At 39.5% G+C, this 21,988-nt stretch overlaps 1 long non-coding RNA gene across 2 annotated transcripts in view; it reads left to right on the top strand.

Moving 5' to 3' along the window:
• The first annotated feature begins 2,629 nt into the window (after nt 1–2,629).
• The window catches only part of LOC311441672, a 39,693-nt gene continuing 20,334 nt past the window's right edge, over nt 2,630–21,988 (top strand). Inside the window, exons 1-2 of one of the 2 annotated variants that reach the window (XR_014696129.1) lie at nt 2,630–2,933; nt 8,909–9,016. This is a non-coding gene — a long non-coding RNA (uncharacterized lncRNA). The remainder of the gene's footprint in view (nt 2,934–8,908; nt 9,017–21,988) is intronic. The other variant, XR_014696128.1, reaches the window with a different exon arrangement.

Here is a 21,988-nt window from a genome sequence, read left to right as displayed (position 1 = left end):
GGTGAAAAGTAAAGATAACTCCAGAGAGTTTAAAGTCAAGAAGCAACAGCAATAAATAAATCCTGTTTTGACTATACAAGGGTGACACAGAGATACCCTCTAGATATAAATGTGACACTTTTTTATACTTCTCAGCTATCGTGTGCCTCTTTGAAGAGCCAGCCGCTGACAACAAGCTTCTGTATCTGTGCACAGGAGTCATGAAACGGCGTGGCTCAGATCCTTCTGAGCGAGAATAAATAACATGTAATGTGCAAATGCCAGATCGGTTTGCAGTGCACATCTTCCCACAGAAAATCACCAGTGCTCCACTTAAGCTAACTCAGCTTAAACTGTAAGTTTTAAGGACTGCACTGCTGGCTGTCAATTAAAAGTGAGACATGAGCTGATTAAGCTATTTTTGCTGTGCATGGTCTCTGGAAAGGAGCAGATTCACTGGGTTGGCCCGTTTCTTTGTGATTTCTTTCCAAGGAGCAAAAAACATAGTCTTTCCTTATTTTGACTCTTTAAAACTGAACTTTGTTTAGGTATACTGAAAGACAGTCAAAATAAAATGCTGAGCAAAGCTGTAACCGACTGCCACAGTGCAGGATGGCTATAACAGTCACAAAGACTGAGGAAAAGGGAAGATTTCTGCATCTCAGATTCAGCAGGTGTAATCCATTGTCACAATGCATTCATTTTGAGAAACACAGTACCAGATAAGCATGGTTATCAAAATATCCTGCAGGCTTCCCCCCCCCCCGCTTTTTTTTCTTTTTTTTTTTCCTAAAAGTGTTATTTGCACCGTCTGTCCCTTTTTAATGGAAAGAACCAAACAGCTGCTGTGATGGAATAACATCCCAAACCACCGCTTTCATGCATCAGTGTGTACAAACATATGGATATGTTTAATTGAATAAAAAGTATTCTTATGAAATGCACTCTCAGACTCTGCTTGTGAGAAAGTGTAAAATTATGTCTGTATTTCAACAAGGAAAAATGAGTTTTCCTCTCATCTTCATAATGGCACCTCGAGCGGTGTGGGAGGTGTCCCAGGGCTCCGTCCCCCTCAGTGAGGATGTTGGGGCTCGTCAGCTGGTGCCACCTGAGACCACCAGGCATTTTCCACCAGGAAAATGGCATCTGTACATAGGGAAACATGTAGGAAAATTGAAAAGTTTATGAGTTGTAAATGGAGAAAGGGGCTGGTGAGAAGAGTGGGACCACTGAGTGCCATGCGCAAAGCAGAGTCTGAACTTGTCCAAATACCCAAGCTGCTGTTTTTGGCAATCTCACAATGAAAAGATTACTCTTCCTTGAAGTAGTAATAAATTTTTTTTTGGAAGCGTAATTGCTGGAAAAAAAAAAGTAAACAAAAAAGCAGAATTTTGAAGTCCCCAGAACAAATGCTCTGATTAACCTAATCGTGCTCTTTTTTCCTGCATATTTAATTAATGATTTTCCTGAGATGTTGATTATTTTGTCCAAATTCACAATCAGAACACGAACATTTTCCCAAAACAGAAAAACAAGTCACACAGCTCTGAGAAATCCCCCAGGCAGGAGTGGGGAATGGAAATGCTGATAGATTTGTTTTCATTAGGTACCTGAATGCATTACAATAATTATGTCAGTTGTGAGCTTTTCCCATCTGCAGCCCAGCCCTACAGCAATTTGATTAGAAAATAAAAAACTTGAAGGGAACGGGCTGGAAATATGAAGACAAGGGACACTGAGCTTCACAAGAGCAAGGAAATGATGAAGCAGGTTCCTCATTATTCAGCAATGGGTTTAATTCAGAGCGCTTTCACGGGAACAAAAGCATGCACTTGACAATGATTTGTATGATTTCTGCACTACCATATTCTGGGCAGGAAACCAACTTCTGCTAAAAATGCTTCTTTAAGTGGTGCTTACTGGAAACGCTCACATAATGCAAACACTAACAGCTGTGGGAGTTTTTTTTTTCCCCCTCTTAAGGATATAGGTAGCTTTAAATTAAAATAAAAATATAACATTTCAAGACTCATCCCCATTACAAATACATTGTAATGAGTGAACTTGCAGCAGTCCCTATTTTCAGCTCACAGCTGAAGAAGTCTGAGCCTTAGCTGCTTTTTACATGGAGAAATCCCATGGGCTGAGTCCCTGCTCTAGCAGCAGTATTTTGGCCAGTGGCAAGAGAACCCCCCCCACCCAAAAAGCTGCCCCAGGGGCAGGCTCAGGCAGCTCAGCAACATAAAGTTGCTTCTAGAGGTAGTTTTTTATTGCTGAACTGGGGTCACCATCAGCAAACTGCATCTGCTGCAGGATGCTGCTTTTGCAGAAGATCCAGATGATCGTTTTCCTACAGAATCAGCTCATTGGGAACCTCTGAGCCTCCTCTTTTGCTCCATGTTTCCCAGCTGCTAAGCACGTGCCTAGGGGTAACAGGGTTTTGCCCAGCAATCAGCAAGATCCCAATCTCCATTCTGCTGAGGCTCATTTAGGGTAACTTCCACTGCTGTCAGCGGTGCTACTTCAGTTTGCCACGATGTAATTGAAAGCAGAATTTGATCCTGAATTAGCTCAAATTAATCTGCTACTAATGTTGCTGATTACAACTCGCTGTGATGATTTAGACAATAAAATGAAACAGACTGGTAATCATTTAGCATTAATGCAAGCAAAACTGCAAATTAACGGAGGAGAAGAAAGGATCTGCATTTTCAGTAGCTTTCAATTTTTGCCTAATTAAATTTCTTTAATGCAGTCAGAAATTAAAGGGAAGCCCAACAACTGGTCCTTCAGGTGAAAGAAAAGTTGATGTAAAGGCAGGAAGGGCTGGTGCTCTACTCTGTTCTTCCATCCCTAAGTTGGTATTTTACAGTTGAAAAATGGTAGTGATATGAAAAGTGCAGGGTTCATTTCACTTTACAGCAATAACAGCTTTTTGGCCTAGTGCAGAGAAGGTAGGATATAGCTTTTTTTTTTTTTTTTTTTGGGTATTTCTGAAATATGATACAATACATTTGGTTAACGTACTTATTTTACAAGCTCTTTGCAAAGTGATGCTGTTGCATTTGCCAAAACAGCAAAGAAATACTGATTTAAATAAAATGTGTGTAGATCTAAATTGTTATTTTAAATGTACTATTTTTAAGTGTTGTAGTTCTTCTACAACATGGGTTTTCCAATGCTGTCTTTGTAACTAAGTATGAAATAGGTTTAAAACCTATATCTCAGTTCTGTTATACTGTTGATACAAGCATTCTGTCTTAGATGCATAATGGCCTTCACAGGAATGCTAGCAAAGGATTCTTAAATTGGGTTATTGTGATGGCCATCACTCAAATAAATAACTGGAGCGGATCTTGACAAAATTGTGAAGTTGACTCGTTTTTATGAACTTTGTTTGGAATCACAAAACGTGGCTGAGTATAGCTGATCAGATCAAACCTGCTGTCTTTAATAACAATACAATGGCAACCAAATCTTAAATGTTATCTTTCATTTTCGACTCCGATTATCAACCTTTGTGGACTAACCAATGAGGGAAACCAAGCAGCAAATATCTTCCTGTTTTGCTTATTATCAGTAATACTTTCTGCGTGATTATGATGGAAAATATGGCATTTCCTAATGGTCCTTAATTATCTTTTGCGATAAGAAAAACCCAAAAATGCAGATAAGATTCACAAGGTTTATGCATCAGAAGCACATCTTCAATAATTTCAGCAATCAGATTTGGATTTAGGATTAAATGCAGCAGTATTACTTCAGTTTTGCTAGCAATGATGAAAGTGAATAAAGTGCCCTGGTATTCAGGAAACTTCCCATTTATTGCTTTGTGAGAGGTTTGGGTATGTAGTGGAATGCTCCTGGGTTTGCATCCAGATAGAGTGTGAGTGTTGGCAGGGCTCCTCTGTGAGCAGGGCTGTGCCTTGATCCCACCTATTGGGGCTGGTTTTCTAATTTTTGGTAGGAGAATCTGCCCAGGGTTTTGGCCTGGAGGCTGGCACATTGATGAACCATCCCAAAGCAAGCTGTACTGTTTCATTTCAATCATATCTGAGATCACTAATAGGGCACAAAGTGCTTTATAGGGGGGTCAGAATGGAGTAAAGAAACATCTGAAGCATCCTTTGGCCCTTATGGGTGTTGCCCATCTAACATCAATGTGTTCAGGTGTCTGAGTGCTCTACTCATCTCTTACATTGGTTGCATTGTGTTTTTTTTTTTTTTTTTTTTTTTAAGTGAAATATTCCTTTCCATATTTCTCTCCTTACGTGTGTTACTTTGCCCAGTACAATGATATTACTGTTAATCATTATTATTTACAATTATTGGGAATGCTCCTGGGGGTTTCTGGTATTGCTGTGTGCATTTTTGGTGTATATGCATGAGGAAAACAGTAGGAATAAAGGTAAAATTGGAGACATTTGTAGCAAAACTTTAAGTATGTGTCCCAAGTCAGCAAGATACTCTCCAGGTAATGCATAATGAGATATCTGAATCTTTTGAATTAATAAATGCTCTTGAAGCAGCCCTTATATAATGACAGAGATAGCTCTCAAGATATCAGGGAGGCAAGATTGGTGGGCTATGCAGATGCTTATGCCATTAAAAAGACCTTCAGAAAGAAACAAGTAGGATTGCTAAAAATGTTGTTTTAAATTAATGTCTGACTTTGGAAACAAATTGATGCACCCCAAGATAATTGAAAAAGTTAGAAAACAATCAAGGAAGAACAAATTGAGGCTCCATGAGAGACAAAACCCCCAGATAAAGGAAGTCTTTAAATTCTGCTTCCAGAACAGAAACCTTTCTCCTATCTGAGGGATTTTTTTACTGTCCTATTTTTTTCTCTTCTGAACAGAGCAAGTCTTGCCTTGACATGTGTAGGACTCAAGTTGAGAAGGGGCTCTGCTGGGAGATGGGCTGCAAGACCCATCCTGCTTATGTAGGGTGTTGTCTACCTCTATATGGAGGCATCCCTCCCTCCATATCTGCCCTGTAGACATTACGTGTTTCAGTGGAAGGGGCTTAGTGTCATGAAAGGGATGGCAGCGGCTGTTGCTTGGGTTGTTTTGGGGATGCCAGGTCTTGATCTGCCCTCCTGGGCCAGCTGCCTTGATGCAGTGCCTGCCACATCTCATGGCTCCCTTCCTCCTTTCTGGCTGTGGGAGCTGCTTTCTTTCAAAACAGATTGTCCATTTTAATTCAGATGCTTTTGTCTGAAAAGATGAAGCATTTGATCAGGCAACTTTTAAAATGATTAGTTGCGCTCGTTGCTTACACTGTGGTTTCGTGATTCTTCTAACAACATAATATGTCAATATGATGATATTGATTCTTCAGTTAGCTTTATAATTAATGATAAATGACTTGTATTCTGTTGTTCATAAGCTGTTCTTTCCGTGGCGACTATAGCTGCTAAGAACTGTAACTGAGGCAGATGAGTGTGGTGCTGAGAACTGAAAGTGAGAAACTGCAGCAGGCAGTAATGCTGAATTATACAATGCAAAATGGTGGCCTTCTGTGGTGGAGTGACTGCGTCAGTTGACAAGGGATGATGGGCTGATGTCATGTACTTGGATTTCTGCAGGGTCCTTGACATGGCCCCATATGACATCCTGATCTCCAAATTGGAAAGAGATGGATTTGAATTGAGGGCCATACAGTGGATAAGGAATTAGCCTGAAGGTTGCACCCAGAGAGTGGTCAATGGCTCTGTCTAAGTGGAGGCTGGTAATGAGCGGTGTCCCTCAGGGGTCTGTTCTGGGACTGGTGCTGTTAAATATCTTTATCAGTGATGTAGGCCATGGGATTGAGTGCACCCTCAGCAAATTTGCAGATGACACCAAGCTGTGTGGTGTAGTTGGCACAACAGAAGGAATGGAAGACATCCAAAGCGATGTGGATGAACTAGGCTCATGTGAACCTAATGAGGGTCAGCAAGTCCAAGTCCAAGGTGCTGCATGTGGGTCAGGACAATCCTGGGCATAAGCACAGACTGGGCAGAGAATTCACTGAGAGCATCCCTGCAGAGACGGACATGGGGGGGGTGGTGGGGTGGGTCTGGTGTGTGAAAAGCTTGATGTGAGCCAGCAGCACATGCTTCAGTTCAGAAGCCAAGCAAAAAGCTATGTGGTAAATGATTTTTCTTTTAAATGAGTTTTTCTTGTGGTGCCCCCATTGGAAGATGGGGCCAATTTACAGCCGGTGTCCCAGTGCTTTAGTTTATTCCAATTCTTTCTTGTCTTTTTTTTAATAACTTTCTTGGTTCAGGTAGGCATTGAAGGACATCAACATGTATCAATGTATTTCCTAAACACGTGTGAGGGTTATCTGAGGCAGGGCTCAATGGAAAGGGGATACCTTCATTTTTAGCCTACAATTATAGCAGATTTAGTTTCTGCACTTAAAATAAATAAATACTTTAAGCAAGCCCTCAGCAGCCATAAAGCCCTAGTGTGCTTTGTATAGATTTACGTCAGGAGAAACAATTTGCTGCACCAAGAATGCCTCTCTGAGGGGTAGCTGGGAGCGTGCTGGAGGCACTGCACTTGGGAGGCTTAAGGTAATATCTTGAGAAATGTGGTGAGGGACCCGTAATGAGAGATGCTGAGTAATATGCACAATAATGGTATGAACTATTTGTGTACTTATTTTTAAATGCATTTCTAACATCAACCCCAACACCTTCAGGGAATAATTTCATTTCCTATTTAATTTCAGATGTTGCAAGTGCCTTAAGGTTGTTATAAATTATGTATAGAACTAAAAGTTACAGTTTCTATTCTTTGCTGGCTACAGATTTCATTTTAAATTAAACATGCTGTAGATCCACAGTTCAGCAGGACATTAGCTTGTTTCATTTGCATGATTCTTGTCTTGGTATCTGCAATCAGCAGCTCTGAAAGGTGTGAAATGTTTTATGTCTCAGTTCAGGGTAATCTACATGTTAAACAGCTCTTTGTGAAATTCTGTTCATTTGGGAGAAATTCAAAAAGCTTAAAGTATGGAGGCACAAAGTGATATAGCTAGGCTGTTACATATTATGTTTTCATGAGTCATTTGCTTCTTTTCTGTAGCTAGTAGTAATATTATTAATGCCTATAGCCTAATTAAAGCCCCAGATTCTGAACTTCCTGGGGTTTTATATACAATAATTCCACTGTCTTTTGATGAACTTGCAGTAATTGTAATTTGTACCAGTGCAATAAGCCTGACTTACTGTCAAGGTATTTTAACTGCAAATACACTGTTTAGATACTGTCTTCAGGGGCTTCTTTTACGGACTTTTAAAAATGTATGATAAAAAGAAAATTAAATCAGTATGAGTGTCTTGTGTGAATGAAAACGTGCCATTACTTGGATAAACAAAGGTGTTTTCTTTTCTCCCCATTGCCTACAGACTGCAGCAGCTTTCTGGACATTACAAAAGCGTGTTCACATTGCTACTGCACCTGGCTCTGACTTGTATTGCTGCTAAAGTAGCTGTCAAGATAAGCTGCTAACATCTGCAAATCAAAGTTTAAAAACTGGGTGGCTCCATCTTCCTCATTTGTGAATGTAAAGAGGCCTGTGCCATAGGAGTACATGGATCAGAGCAGATCCCCTTGAAAGGCTGGAGGCAGGAAATGCTTCTTGGTTCCAACTTAAGTGATGTTATGTGCTCTTAGCAAACCTTACTTATATATACTGTGGGGTAGCAGAAGAATTTCAGAGGAAAAAAATCTTACTATATAAATCTTAAAGAATCATTTTTTTTAAGTGAGAAGTTGTATCAAAGTCTGAAAAGTCACCTTATCTTAACAGCTGCAGTAAGTAATCCCAATGACAAAGCAGTAAGTAAAATTACACTGAGTGAGGTCACAGTAACTTATTAAATCCTGCTTATTATTTTGATGAGACTAATTTAGGCGAGTTGAGCTAGTGAAAAGTTTGTGCTAGTGAGCATTCATTAAAAATGATTGCAATGATAATACAAGTAATAATCATTAGCAATGACTGTGCTGTTATCTCATTAAAAATGTTTTGTTTTTAATGTGTCCTACTTCAGTCACAACTGTAGCAGGGATGGTTGATACCGTTTAATAATAAAAAATATGGTTGGCTTACATTGTAGGAACCGAAGCATTTAGCAGCTGCAGTGTATGGTCTGAATAGCCTTACTGTAGGTAGGCTTTGGTAGTTTGACTAATTAGAAACAGGTGGAGTATTTGAACACTGAGGGCAATAAGAAATATGCTGCTTCAGGATTTGACAGTTAATGATCATAAGAAGATCATTTGCAGCAGCTGGTAATTAAAGATGGGATTTCTATGAGCAGAAAATTATGTGTTTGGGGATGGAAAAGGGCTTTCGTTTTTAACTAGTGCAAAGCATCTTGTCAATCGGAGATTTGCATTTTTCACTTAAACAAAAAGGTTTGGAGGCAGAAATAGATCTATTATCTAGCAGCTCTGCCTTCTGGCTGACCTTATCTGCCCACTGCAAACAGATCTGTGACTGGATGGCTCAGCGCTGCCCTTGCACACCCAACCTTTCTGCTGTAGGTTTCCAGCTCAGAGCTTGGTGCTAGATAGAAATTAATGTGATGTCTGATGGCATTCAGTGACCTGTGTGACAGCATCATATTTTGTCAGTTTTCCCAGCAATGCCCTGATAGAAGTCTTCAAAACAAGCAGTGCAGTGTTGCGAGAGACAGACTCCTGGGGTCTCCTGCTGCTTCCTGGGGTCTGTCCCTGGATCTTAACCCTTGTTCTCCATCACCCGTCCCCATCCCTCTGTGACTGGACTGGAAGCAGTGCAGCCACAGGAAAGGTCCTGATACAGGGGGACACGTGGCCTCATTACTGCTGATGGCATTTCAGCTTGTGTTTACAGGATGTAAACTCAAACAATGATAAGATTACACTTTTTTTTTTTTTTTTTTCAGTTATACTCCAATATAATATGCTTCAGGAAAAAGGAAAAGCAGCAGAAATCTGTAATGGGACAGAATCAGCTGGTGTCTAGGAGGATCTGCCTGAATCTTTTTCTTCAAGTGAGTAGACGAGGTGTAGTGGAAGAGATTGGTGTTTATAGTAGCAAATGTTAATTAGTACTAGTAACAACAATGAACTTTTAGGCTTAGGAAAACTTTACTCGAGATGCTCTCGAGCACTCGAGAGCTTTGGATTTAGTTAATTGCTCCTGGATTTTATTCACATAACAAACACCTATCTGTAGTTATCCTTATGGCGACTATTGCATGGCTGCTGCTGGATCTATGGCAATGGCTCCTGTCATCCTTCTAGAGCCCTATTAACTTTATTTACAGCAAGTGTGTGTGGCTGGGGACATCTTAGTGTACGGCTGGTACCTAGAGGCATTCCTGCTGTGTGGCAAGAGGTCTCCTGGGTGTGCAAGTCTTTTTTTTTTTTTTTTTTTTTTGAACTCTCCCTAGTCAATTTAAACGTTCTCAGTTTCGTGGTGAATATAGCTTTTCTCCAGTGTTCTTACTTCAAATTTATGAAAAATCTAGATTTTTAAAGCTAGATGAGTCTATTCTGAGAGACTGAGCTTTGATAAGACAGAGAAACTTTCCCAACTTAGGGCTATGGTTGATTTAAATGTTACTAATATTGTGCTATGAGATATGAACACCAAAATATATGCATCTGCTCTGTCCCGTGTTCAGTAGCTATTTCATGTGTTACATAATGATTTCATATTTTTTTGATACGGAGTTTCTGATTCTTTGTGACTTCTTTCTAGTTTCTTAGAGAAGTTATATTTTTATTTGGATATAGAGAGTTGTGATGAAAATAGTCATTTTGCAGTGAGTGAATATGGAAGACCATGGATTTGTATTAGCTGACAATGCAAGAACCAAGTCTCATGTTTCAGTTTCAAATAGCTGTTATAGCTTTATGTTTGGAGACCCTATGCAAAACACCAACAGACCAGTAAGTACACTGACACTCAAGAGCTTGTCTCATAAATTAAAGAAGTCTTCATAGTTCTTGAAATTTGAGAAAGAAGTGTGTACTCTAGCAGTGAAAGTGTTACATAGTTTGTATTTCAGTTTACGTTTAGATTTATGAGACTAGACATGCATTTTTCCTGAAACAAAATATAATTTTATAATATGTGATGTAGTTTTATTAGTTCTTGAAAAATGGAGTGGAATATTAAATTCTTTTTTATTAGATTCTTTCATTATGAAATATTAGGAAGGGCTCAATTACAAAATGACAGCTGTCCTTGCAAAAATCAGCTTGAAACATTTTCAGTGTTTTCATCAACTTAGGTAAACTGGTGATCAAAATGATTTACAGCATCATATCTGATCAACTAAGGCAAAATTTTGTGTTGTTACTGCCAACGAAAGTTTATGTGTAGAGGAAATAGGAAACTGCCCTGAAGAAATGCTGAAGCACCAGTCCTCTGGTAAGAACAGCGGCTGCTGGGACACCATTTCTGAAGCTGTGAGGCTGTCATAAGTATTTTGGAAGTTTTAAAACTGCATGTCTAGAAACCAGTAAAAAGCTAGAGAACCAGCAGCTCTGGCTGTTTATAAATTTTTAATAAAACTAGATAGGGTCTTCCTGGTTGGTCCCTGATAAGGCTGCAACCAGCATCTCTTCTGACCCACAACATGCCACTTGCTGGTAATATTATTGTGCTGTGTATTCTAGATTAATGACTCCTCTTGCATCGTTTGAATAAACGGATCCTGTCTGCTAACATTGCTAAGAGCATTTGTTAGTTGTAAATGATTTAAGAGACATTCTTTATGGAATAGTTATTTTGAATGTGCTTGTGGGTTGGAAATATTCATGTCAATAAAGAGCAGCAAGGGGAGCAGCTCTAATGGAAGAAAAATAAAGGAAATATAATTAGCATTTAATGATTTATTAATGGTTCATAAATATATAAACAAGATCGTTATACTAATATCAACAGTTCTAGGCAGTTAAAGACAGAAAATTGTTGGCACCATGTATTTGGATTAATGATGAAAGCCCCAAACCCAGCTCCAAGCTGTTGGAGTGCCATTGCTGAGTGAGGAGCAGAAGCTCCTGAGATGTTTTTGGTCCCTCTGGGCACAAACAGTGCCAATGGGGATGGAAGAGATGAGTTTTGGATTGGCAGAGCTTTGTGCCTGTGGCCTTGCTCTGTTATAAGCTGCAGAGATGAGGGATGAAGTAGGCATCTACTTGCCCTTGGGGAAAGCAGCACAATTCCTTCTGCTTCCCTTCCCTGGATCTGTTATGGGAGGCTGAGGGCCCAAGGAGGTCAGAGCCTGTTGTAGGATGGAGAGTGTGGTCAATCCAGATAGCTTTGACACGAAGGAAGCTTGCTTTGTTTCTTAATTACAAAGTGCAGGAGATGAGGCTGTCCACCAGAGCAAGCAAAGGTTTCATTTGAAATGTGATTATATTTTTTTTCTATCTGGTCTGGCTTAGGGTTTTACAGTGTCATGAGGACAGCAAGCTCTTGTGTAAGCTCCTGCTGATGATCAGTGTGCCCTCATTATGCTCACACAGAGGCAAAAACATGCAGGCAGCTGCCTGTCTGCCTGGGGATTTGCTTCCGAAAGTAGAAACAACATTTTTTATTGTTACTTTGGATAATCTCACAGCACTGGAAATTCCTCCAAGAGCAACTAAATAGTCTGAAAAGTAGCTTTGAGTTAATTAAGCAGCTAAAAGATACCCTTGGTCACGTACAGATACACTGCTTTGGGCATTAGGAATGGCCCTGCAATATTTGTTTCAGGAGGATGCAATTACTCTGCTTACAGAAACTTTGTCCAGCACCAGACCAGGTGACCCAGAGGGCTCCAATGAATAAAATAAAATGACCAATTATGATGTGTAGGTTACTTAATGAAGTAAAATTTCCATCTTATATAAGGTGTTTCTTCCAGGCCACCAGCTGACAGCGTGATACAGCTCCTGATGACTCAGTGAGTCTGAGTCACCACACAGTATTTGACCCATCAAACAAGGCAGTGGACTCGTCTGGTGTTAAATGCCCAAGCCATGGCTTGTAAAGAGAAGTTTTGCAGCAGGGTAATTACACTAATAAACCAAGATGATGCAGGGTGTTTCTGGAGAGCACCTGTGCTTGCCCAGTGGTGGCTGGCTGATGGCAGCCTGTAGGCTGGGCTGGTCTCCGTGCAAGGAGCTAGGCCTCAGCAGCGCTGCAAATGATGTGACTGCTGCAAAAGCTCGTAACTGGATATAAAGGGGATGGGGAGATGGGGGAGATGCGAGGAGCGAGAGGTAAACTGCTCAGCAGTCACTGTGTGCGTAGCTCCAGATGTTGTTAGTTGAAGACACCGGAACAAAACTTGGCTGTCATGACCATCTCCAAGGTCCATGTGAAAAATAGTTTTCCTCAGTTCATTGGCTGCAGAAGAGAGAAGCCACAGGGGAGCAGCTGGTTGTGGCTCTCCCATGTTAGCAGCCCTTTCTGAGCTGTTTCCACGGTCATTTGTTGTTGTCCTTAGCATATAACAAATGCAGATGAACCCAAAGTGATGGAGATTTTGCAGAGTCTTGTCTCTCTGGTGCTGAAACTATTTGCTACATCGTCTGTCCTGAGAAAAACAAATACAGACAGCAGGAATGCTTGGGTTCATGATTAATAGTTATTTTGTAATGATTCTACCTATTAAATTCAGTGTAGTGACACATTAAGTTGTATAATATCCAACCTATGCCACAGCCTACGAGCAAGGCAGACTTGAAGACTTTTATTATTGTCATAAATGGGACATATGTGGGAAAAATTAACAACATTGTTCTGTTTAATGAAAGTCCAGGTTGATACCAACAAGAAATCCTGCAGTGATGCAAGCTTAACTGTTATACTGTTAACTGTTAAGCCAGGCCTGTTATAAGATCCTGCTGCAGAATTTAGGGAATAACGTGTTGTGTGCCAGGTGGTATGTGCAGGATGCTCTTAGGTACTGCTTGATAGTGCAGATGTTCCAGTGAGACAAATTTGTGCCATTTATCTTATGAAATAAGCAGGGATCTATGATGGTTCAAGCCTCATTGACAAAATTGCCAGCTGAGGTAAAATAATAGCATTGACTACTGGGGATGAAGAAAAATTGATTTTTTTAAAATCTCATAAGTGATTTGCAGAGATTAAAGTTAGATAACTCATATTAAACATAAAAATTGAGAGAATAAATAAGAAACACACTTTTAAACCAATTAAACAGAATCCATTTGCAGCTTATAATAAACTTCAGGCAGCTCCTTGGCCAAAATACAATTTTGGAGCTTTGATGTATGAACAAGTGTATGGGCTGGGTAAACTGTTCTTGCAGCTAATGCTGCTAGGAGGGTGAATAAAATGGATCAGCTCATTCTATGCATTTCCACTTAAATTCTCCTTAGGGTACCAATGTTATTGGTGTTATGTATTGCTGTGGTTATCATGGAGTCTGTCAGGAATAGTCCTGCATTTCTGCCTAATTGCTGGGTCTAACTCTTTGTGAATATATGAATTAAACCACCATGAATATATCTAGAAAATGCTTTCAGAGAGGTGGGAATATAAAAACAAAAATGATTTTTGATTACTTATTTTTCTGTGAAGAATTTGTACTTCTCAAGGAAATGTCAGAACTTTTTCCACTTATCAAAATTGTTACTTTGTTCTAAGATTATGAAAATCTATGGATAAAAGCCATTTTTGTCCAGTTCTAATAATCATTAAGGCTATTAGTACAAGCTTGTATAACACAAGCAGTATATTGTGCACTTCTGAAGCACTTTTTCCATTTCTCTAAAGAGCAGGTTAGTTTTCAGTCTGGCAACAGCTTCCTGCTGTCATCAGAAAAATTGTTGTCAAAATATACAAGGCAGTCATGGCAGGTGTCTGGCCCTGATCATCTCAAACCATTACTAAAAGGTCAAGGGCTAAGACTTCAGTTAAAAAAATATAATTTTTTTTATGCATATCCCTTGCAGAAAGTTTGACACTAGTTCATGGTTGAAGAAAAGTGGATCTCTTCAAGTTATGGTGTCATATCAGGTTTGCCTATCAAATTGTTGTGTCATGTCACATAATCTGACATGACGGAGCTAGCTCAGCTTCACATGTCACAGCATGATGTCACTCTTGGAAGATCTAAAAATCGTTTATTTAAGCCAAGTCTGGAAAATGTGGTTTAAGAGAAAATGTGTGGGAAGAAAGAGGAAGTGAATCAAAGAAATGTTTGCATTAATTTTTGATATTGGAATATAGACTTGCAAACTTTATCACTTTTGTTTAATATTTTACTTGTATGTGTGTGTATATATATATGTTTAAATTGAGTTATGGTGGCCCAAGTCAGGCTTGGGATCTAAATGGGCAGAACTGCTGACCACACAAATGCTGAAGGCACCTGATAAGAGGTGGTGTAGGTGTTAATGCTTGGCACCTGGTAGGAAGGTTTGGGAAGATGCTTTGTAAAAACTAGAGTGGTTTTGTGGTGGCAGTAAAGAAAGAATAGAAACTTTGGGAGCCTCAGCTTGAACTCTTTGGGGATTATATCCCTGTTCACACTGCTCTGAACATGTTCATTACTTTTCTACCAAACCCTGGAATCTTACTAAGCGTCACTTGAACGCTAATGTTGAGGAAAATTGCCTGAATGATAGTAATGATGTACAATTACAATAAATACATGGATGTAGCTGGGAGCTTGATTTTCTTTTTCTATTTCTTAGAGTTTTATTATTCATTAAACTTGCTGAGCCCAACTTCCCTCACTTACATCAGTTTTACTACAGTCTTTACTGATGTTACCTTTACTGATACCAGCGGAGTTCAACAGGCATAACAAAAGTAACTAAAAGGAGAATAAATTCCACATTAATTAGCCAGCATGCATGATTTTATGCTGCTTAATGACTCTTGTAATCATCGACAACTGTATAAAGTGAATGGCAATCATACCCAGGCAGAGCTATACAAGAACACATACCTCTCATAATGAATTCACCCATTTTATTCTTTTCTTAATAGAAAAGACTGCACTGTTCTCTAAAATCATATCTAGAGTATAAATGGTGACAGGGAAAGTAATGATTATAAACAGCCCTCTATGAGCTCAGACTGGTTTTTACCCAGTAGAAAGTGCTATGAGCCCCCAGCCTGTCCTCGTGCTTTAATGAGCCTTTCCAGGCTGGGAAGGATTGGCAGGGTAAAGCTCTTAGGACCTCATCTAAAGACCACTGAAGCAAGCAGAAAGATTATTTGTTTACAGCCCATTATACTTCAGTTTTGTACAGCAATTCCCAGGCTTGCTGGCTTGTTTTATTTTTGTTAACAAGACAAGAAGGTTTTGCAGGAAGAGCTTCAGGGTTCCTCACACTGAAGAAGGGTGCAAGCTGGTATCTGAAGATCTTTGGACCAGGGTATACAAACAAGTCAGGATCTACTACATCAGGCAAAGGCTTACTTTGATATGCACAAGCTGTGAGTTTGGCTCAAGCCCAGCCGAGCACAGCATTTTGTAGGAAGATGGCTCTGTTCTCTGTTGCTGTCTCCCAGGTATTTATTCACGGGGGTAGGGGGGATCATGTCTCATAAAGTCCATAAAGATATTTCACTTTAAGTACGAGCATGACCTGTTACTTCCCATTCTGTTGTACAGGTGTTTAATCCAACACGATTTTGCCTTTCTGGCTTAGGAAGCAACTGTCAAAGGCTCCAGGATAGACCTGGACTCTCAGTGAGCGGAGCACCCAGCACCAAAAAGATATCAGTCATACCTAGTGTTTAGAAACACTCAATTACACACAAATGATCAATAGAGCCAAATCAGTGCTGAATTGCACCCAGATTAGACCTACTATGCAACACTACATTGCTGATTAATTACTGCAACTCTGAGCCACCACTTCTCTTGATTTTTACCTGCAATCAAGCATATCAGTGTTCTCTATTTTTGTTTTTGATATTGAAAAGAAAATTAAGGTTGTGCTAGGTTTCCAAATGTTATGGAAGTGATTCCCCAAATACCCCTGAATTTCAGGGATGTCTAATGGACTGTGTGTGCATGAAGTTCCTGGCCAAATTTAGCTGTGCTGTCAGTGAAAGGGTGAAAAGGAAAGTTCAGCTGCTGAGGATACAAATTAAAATGGTTTCCTCCATTTGAAAAGATGTGGGATTTTATACTAGATTGAATTTGACACCATACCACTAAAGTGAATATAATTCACTGTGATCTTTTTGCCATTTAGAACCAATGGCCCATTCATGTGTAAATGCACAGAGTTAAAGAAAAAAAAGCACTGACAAAGTAAAGATAGACTGTAATGTCATCTGTATCTAAGCAATCAGCTTCATTGTGTCCCTGTGACAAAAGGAAGAGTAAATATTAAACTTAAAAAGGACCACAGTTTTACAGACGTTCAGGAGTGTAGGTTTTATTACAAAATATATTCAGCAGCTGTATTTTGAGTGTGTGTATATCAATCCATATTATACAGACTGCATGAACTGACTACAGAGGCTAATTCACTGCTTAATACTGAGTCACACCTGCTACAGGAACAGAAATTAAGCATCCATGTGAGGAATGATTGTAGATGATTTTAGTCTCTTAAACAGAAATATTACTTGTGCTATTTACAGAGTGATAGGTATAAGATACTAGAGCTACGTAGGAGCTAATTCTTTGAGCCCATGGAATCTGTGATATCCTCATCTAGTGAAGCCTGCCACAAAAACAAAATTTGGAGCGGTGCAGGAGGCTGGGCTCCCCAGAGCAGGTTCTGTCCCTGCTTTTTGGTAGTTAAAATGAGCACATGTACCAATGGGCACATAGTCAGGTCTCCAATATTATTTTCCTTGGCATGCCAACTCTTCTGTTCTGCCAAGTTAAGAAAAGGAGTGCTTGCTGCATCCCTAGATCCCATTGATTTTAGGCACTGGCCAAAATGATTTGCAGCTCTTGCAGACTTGCTAAATGCAGCTGCATTGTGAATTGTTTCATTTTCAGACCTGTTTTGTGAATTGATTCAGCACTTACACTGTAATGCCAACATCTTTCTTATCTAGATTGCGAAGGTTTCTGACAGATGTGCTGGGGCTCTCCTTAAACAGCATCCTGAGACCCCCAAACCCAAATGTTTACAGATTTTGTGCCTGCATTCTAATGTCTTTTTCAAGTAGTTACTAGATGTGTGTTTCCAGTAATAATCTACAGCACACTAGATGAAGGTTAAAGGAGAAAATATACTGACTTTACATTCTAATGGAATTATTGATCTTAATTGTTTAGATATATGCCCATTAATCTAGTACAACAAAATATCCATAAAGACTTCTTAATTTTAAGACTTCATATTTTTTGATCCTCATTTAAATCTCAGGACAGGTGATTTATCTTGGGGGAAAAAAAACAACACATTAACAGTAAATTTACATGGTGACGCTACCTCGAAGCAATACATCAAACACAAACAGCATGCAAATCTTTCGTGAGCCTGCAACTTCATTATCTGTGAAAATCCATAAAAAGTGTATTTTCTGTTTATAGCTAAGTAGTAGTCAGAAAGGGCTAAGAGACTTTATATCTAACACACTTGAGAACATCTATTCATCATCATCTCTGCATCATTCTGGACAAGACGTTTAATAATTCTCATAACATTTTTCTTGGCCTGTGGTTGAGAAACATTAATGATGCTTCAGTTATATTTAAAATATTAGTAATTAACCATGCTATTATAAGGCCATTACAGTCTCTTCATAGCCATAGCTATTTTTAAAAATGTGTGTAAGGTACTTCTGTGTTTGGATCTTCAGTAATAATGTGCATCAGGTGCACTAAATATGCAGTATGTTTGCATTGCCTGAGATGACTCAATGAGTGGGGACTGATGTGGTGACCCTCCTGTTTTGGGCAACAGGAAAATAAAGATAGGAAATGTGGGCAAATAAGAACAAAGACGTTTTTTTTCTATTGGTTTGTGAACTTCCAATAGACTCGCTCTTTATGCCATAATTAGATTAATTTCTGCTGAAAACTTTGAACCTGCAGTCTGAAGGAAGAACGAAAGAATAGAGCCAGAGCTTTCTCTACAGCTTTGATGTCTCCTGATGTACTCTGTTTCAGTCTTTTCCTGCTCTTGGTTTTGTCCCTTCATTCATTTATGGTGGTATAATGATAGTAGTATGCAATTTTAGGAAGAATTTCTATTCTGAACTTAAACAAAAAGAAAGAAAAAGGTTTTTAGAATGCACATTGAGAACTAGGAAGATTAAGAAATAGTAGATAGCCATCGATTTAGTAGTCACTTTGCTATGTTAGGTGCAATTGGTGCTGTTTAGCATCTTTGGAGGAATGCAAATTTAGCATATTATGTATTTACCACATGTTAAGACTGCTGGAACTCTCAACAGTGGTAACTTTTGGTTTCATTGAGTTTTCCAGCAGAATTTCCTACATCATAAGAAAAGAGGTTAGGGACAGTCGGCTGAATATGAGCCAGCAGTGTGCTCAGGTGGCCAAGAAGGCCAACGGCATCCTGGCTTGTATTAGGAACAGCGTGACCAGCAGGGCTAGGGAGGTGATCGTCCCCCTGTACTCAGCTCTGGTGAGGCCGCACCTCGAGTACTGTGTTCAGTTTTGGGCCCCTCGCTACAAGAAGGACATCGAGGTGCTTGAGCGGGTGCAGAGAAGGGCGACGAAGCTGGTGAGGGGCCTGGAGAACAAGTCCTACGAGGAGCGGCTGAGGGAGCTGGGCTTGTTCAGCCTGGAGAAGAGGAGGCTCAGGGGCGACCTTATCGCTCTTTTTAGGTACCTCAAGGGAGGCTGTAGCGAGGTGGGGGTTGGCCTGTTCTCCCACGTGCCTGGTGACAGGACGAGGGGGAATGGGTTTAAGTTGAGCCAGGGGAGTTTTAGGCTAGATGTTAGGAAGAACTTCTTCACTGAAAGGGTTGTGAGGCACTGGAACAGGCTGCCCAGGGAAGTGGTGGAGTCACCATCCTTGGAAGTCTTCAAAAGACGTTTAGATGTAGAGCTTAGGGATATGGTTTAGTGGAGGGCTGTTAGTGTTAGGTTGGAGGTTGGACTCGATGACCTTGAGGTCTCTTCCAACCTAGAAAATTCTGTGATTCTGTGACAGAGCTATGAGTTCAGGGTCATTTCAGCTCCTAGGTCAGAGAGGGTCAAAGGTGGGTAGGAAAAATACAGAAAACTATCCAGCTTTGGGCATCAGCAAGAGAAACTGCTGGTGCTGAAGATACTATTTGACATTAATACAGGCAGCTTGTGTTTAAATGTGACGGGAAGGTAAGAGAAGGTTAGAATTGAATATAAAATGTTAGAAATATATTAAATACCAAATCATATTGAGCACAGTAGTGCTAAAAGAACTTTTCAGGATTCAACTAATGAGCAATATGGAAAATAAGAGGAAATAAATTTAAAAGGAAAGCCCTAGGTGAAAATAGAAGATGCATTATATACAAATTACAAGCCATCTAATAATGCCAGCTTTTTAATTGCTTCAAAATGTGGACACATTTGCATTATTAGGCTGAAGCCATATGTTTCTTCATGGGACCTGACAGCCAATGGATTCATTTATGTGCCCTATTCCAGAACATGAAGCAAACAGTGCTGCTTATCATTTATTCATTAGCATTTATTGCAAAAGATTTGATCAGCTGTCTTTTTTCTCTTTTTTTTTTTTTAAAGTGAATCTTGATTTAGACTTCTTAAAGGAATATTGCTTGTTATTTCCACTGAGCAGTCTGAGGCACAGTATGTATCGTGCTATATATGTCGTGGCTCCCTGGGCAGGTTGTCTTCAAACCTCAATAATTTTTTCATTTGCCTGCAAGTTTCTTGAAACCTTGTCTGCAGGACAGAAGTTTCTGTCTACTTTCAGATAGCACAGGCAGAGAAGGAGATTTTTATGGAAGCTAAGGAGTTTAACAGTCATTTGATCAAGGACAAGGGAAATCGTCCTCAAGGAGAACATGTCGGTATTCTTGATTATTGATCGGTATTCTTGAAAGAAAGCAGAAAGAAAGAGATGTTTTATGGATTTTTTTTTTTTAATTTTGAACATTGATCCATTTTCTACATGTGACAGCTCACTCATCAGATTTGTTAAGAGCTAATATCATTCCATTCTTCTTGCAAGAGATCCCCTGTAACAGAATACATTTTTCTGGGGAAGAAAAAGACTCTTCAGAAATGTCCAATGAAGAATGAGAGCTACAGAGTGCGGTGTGTGGTATAAACCATACAATACCTGCCAGGTTTAGTTAATTTGACCTAATTCTGCATGTGGAAAATTGCTGTGGTGCAGGGAGTAATGCTTTTAGTGCTCAGAGGCACTGGCTGCAATTGCTGGTGATATTTGCGGTGTTTATGAACATCATAATGAAGAGGGTTTCAGATAGATCTTGAACTCCTGTGATCTTGCCGGTTCAAATTAGGTTGTCAGTTAATAGGTTATTTTATTAATATGGCTGTTCAAATGTGTATTTAATCAAAGTATAGAAAGCCTAACCTATGAAGCTCAAATGAAGACGTTGTCCTGGTTTGGGCTCCATTGCAAGGTAATTTATTCCGTAGTTCACATGATGATGTAGCTCTTCTGTGGACTGACAGCTGTGGCCTTTTTCTAGTGTAAGGTGGGTCTGGAGTCTGAACCCTGAGATGACTTCTGCATGTCCTGACTTTTTTATGCCTAAATTCTCTAACCATTCTGCATAGATGAACTAAACCCATTAAACTCCTGGAAAAAAAAAAAGTAATTATGCAAGAAATGTGAATAAATTATGCATGAGAATAAATATATTAAATTAAAGCACTTTAGATCAGATGCAGGCCAACTCACAATGTGTGTGCTGTACAGCAGTGAAGTTGTATGAACACAGAGATCGAGATCCACATCCATAGCAAACAATGCAGTCTGTTACATTTTAAGTCGATGGATTTGCATTCATTTGTATATAATTTTCTGTTGAAGAGTCAATCATTTTCTGATGTTTGAGCAAGTTCATGGTATGATATGCAAACATTATAAAATTTAATCAGATGGCATTAGATTTGTTGAAGTAAACAAACCTCAGCGATAATGACAGGATGTTATGGATTTCTGATCACTTCTATCATTTAAATTTAGTTCAGTGTTGTAGAGCTCATTACTAAAAAGAAGATGATGTGTTCTATGAGAGGTTATGGTAGCTTAGGACAAACCAATGATTGTTGTAGTCAGTATGTGGCGAGAAAATCATTAACTGGACATATCACTGGTATGCACAATGCCATAGACTAAAGCACACCAGGAAGTTTTGCTCCCAGAGTATATTTTGTATTGATCTCAACTGACATACACATGTGATGACTCTTCAAAGACTCATAGGAGATAAGGCTGGAAGTGATCCTTAACAATAAGTGTTGAGTTAGGCATAAAACTTGCAGATAGGCCTGTAACTCCATCAAATAGAAGAATATAATCAGTGTTATATTACATGATAATATTAAAGTACTTGTCTTATTAGTTTATATCATTTTTCTAATAAACCACAATTTTGATTTATTATGTTAAAAATTACAAATTTGTATGCCTGTGTTTCTGCTCTTTGCTTATCATATAGCAACAATGCTAGCACTTCTCCAGCTTGTAGACCAAACACAGTTGGTGGTAAATATATACTTCCCACTAAAAACAGATTCATCATTGATGCTTTATTCTTTCTTAGTATTTAGTTTCTGGGTTGGGTCAGGGAAGTTACCCAGAAGTGCAGGGAGCATGCTGGTATGGCTTGGCTTGACTGCTGCAAGGCAAGGACTTTGGGGTATGTGGGGCAGTGTTATTCCTGCTGCCCCCTGGTGAATCACAGCTACTGCCCACACGAGGGGTCTTTGTGGTGCCACACTGTGGTCCACTGCACCTTGTGCAGATCTGCGTTTGCACCTGTGATAAATGTAGGTGGTCACCCAAGTCCAGGTGTTGTGTAGGAATTGATGAGGAAAACATGAGTACAGGTA

This window comes from Aythya ferina, assembly GCF_964211825.1.
Source record: "Aythya ferina genome assembly, chromosome: 9".
In the NCBI taxonomy this organism is placed as follows: domain Eukaryota; kingdom Metazoa; phylum Chordata; class Aves; order Anseriformes; family Anatidae; genus Aythya; species Aythya ferina.
Note: the sequence above shows the minus strand (reverse complement) of the source record. Positions and strands in the feature narration are given on the sequence as shown.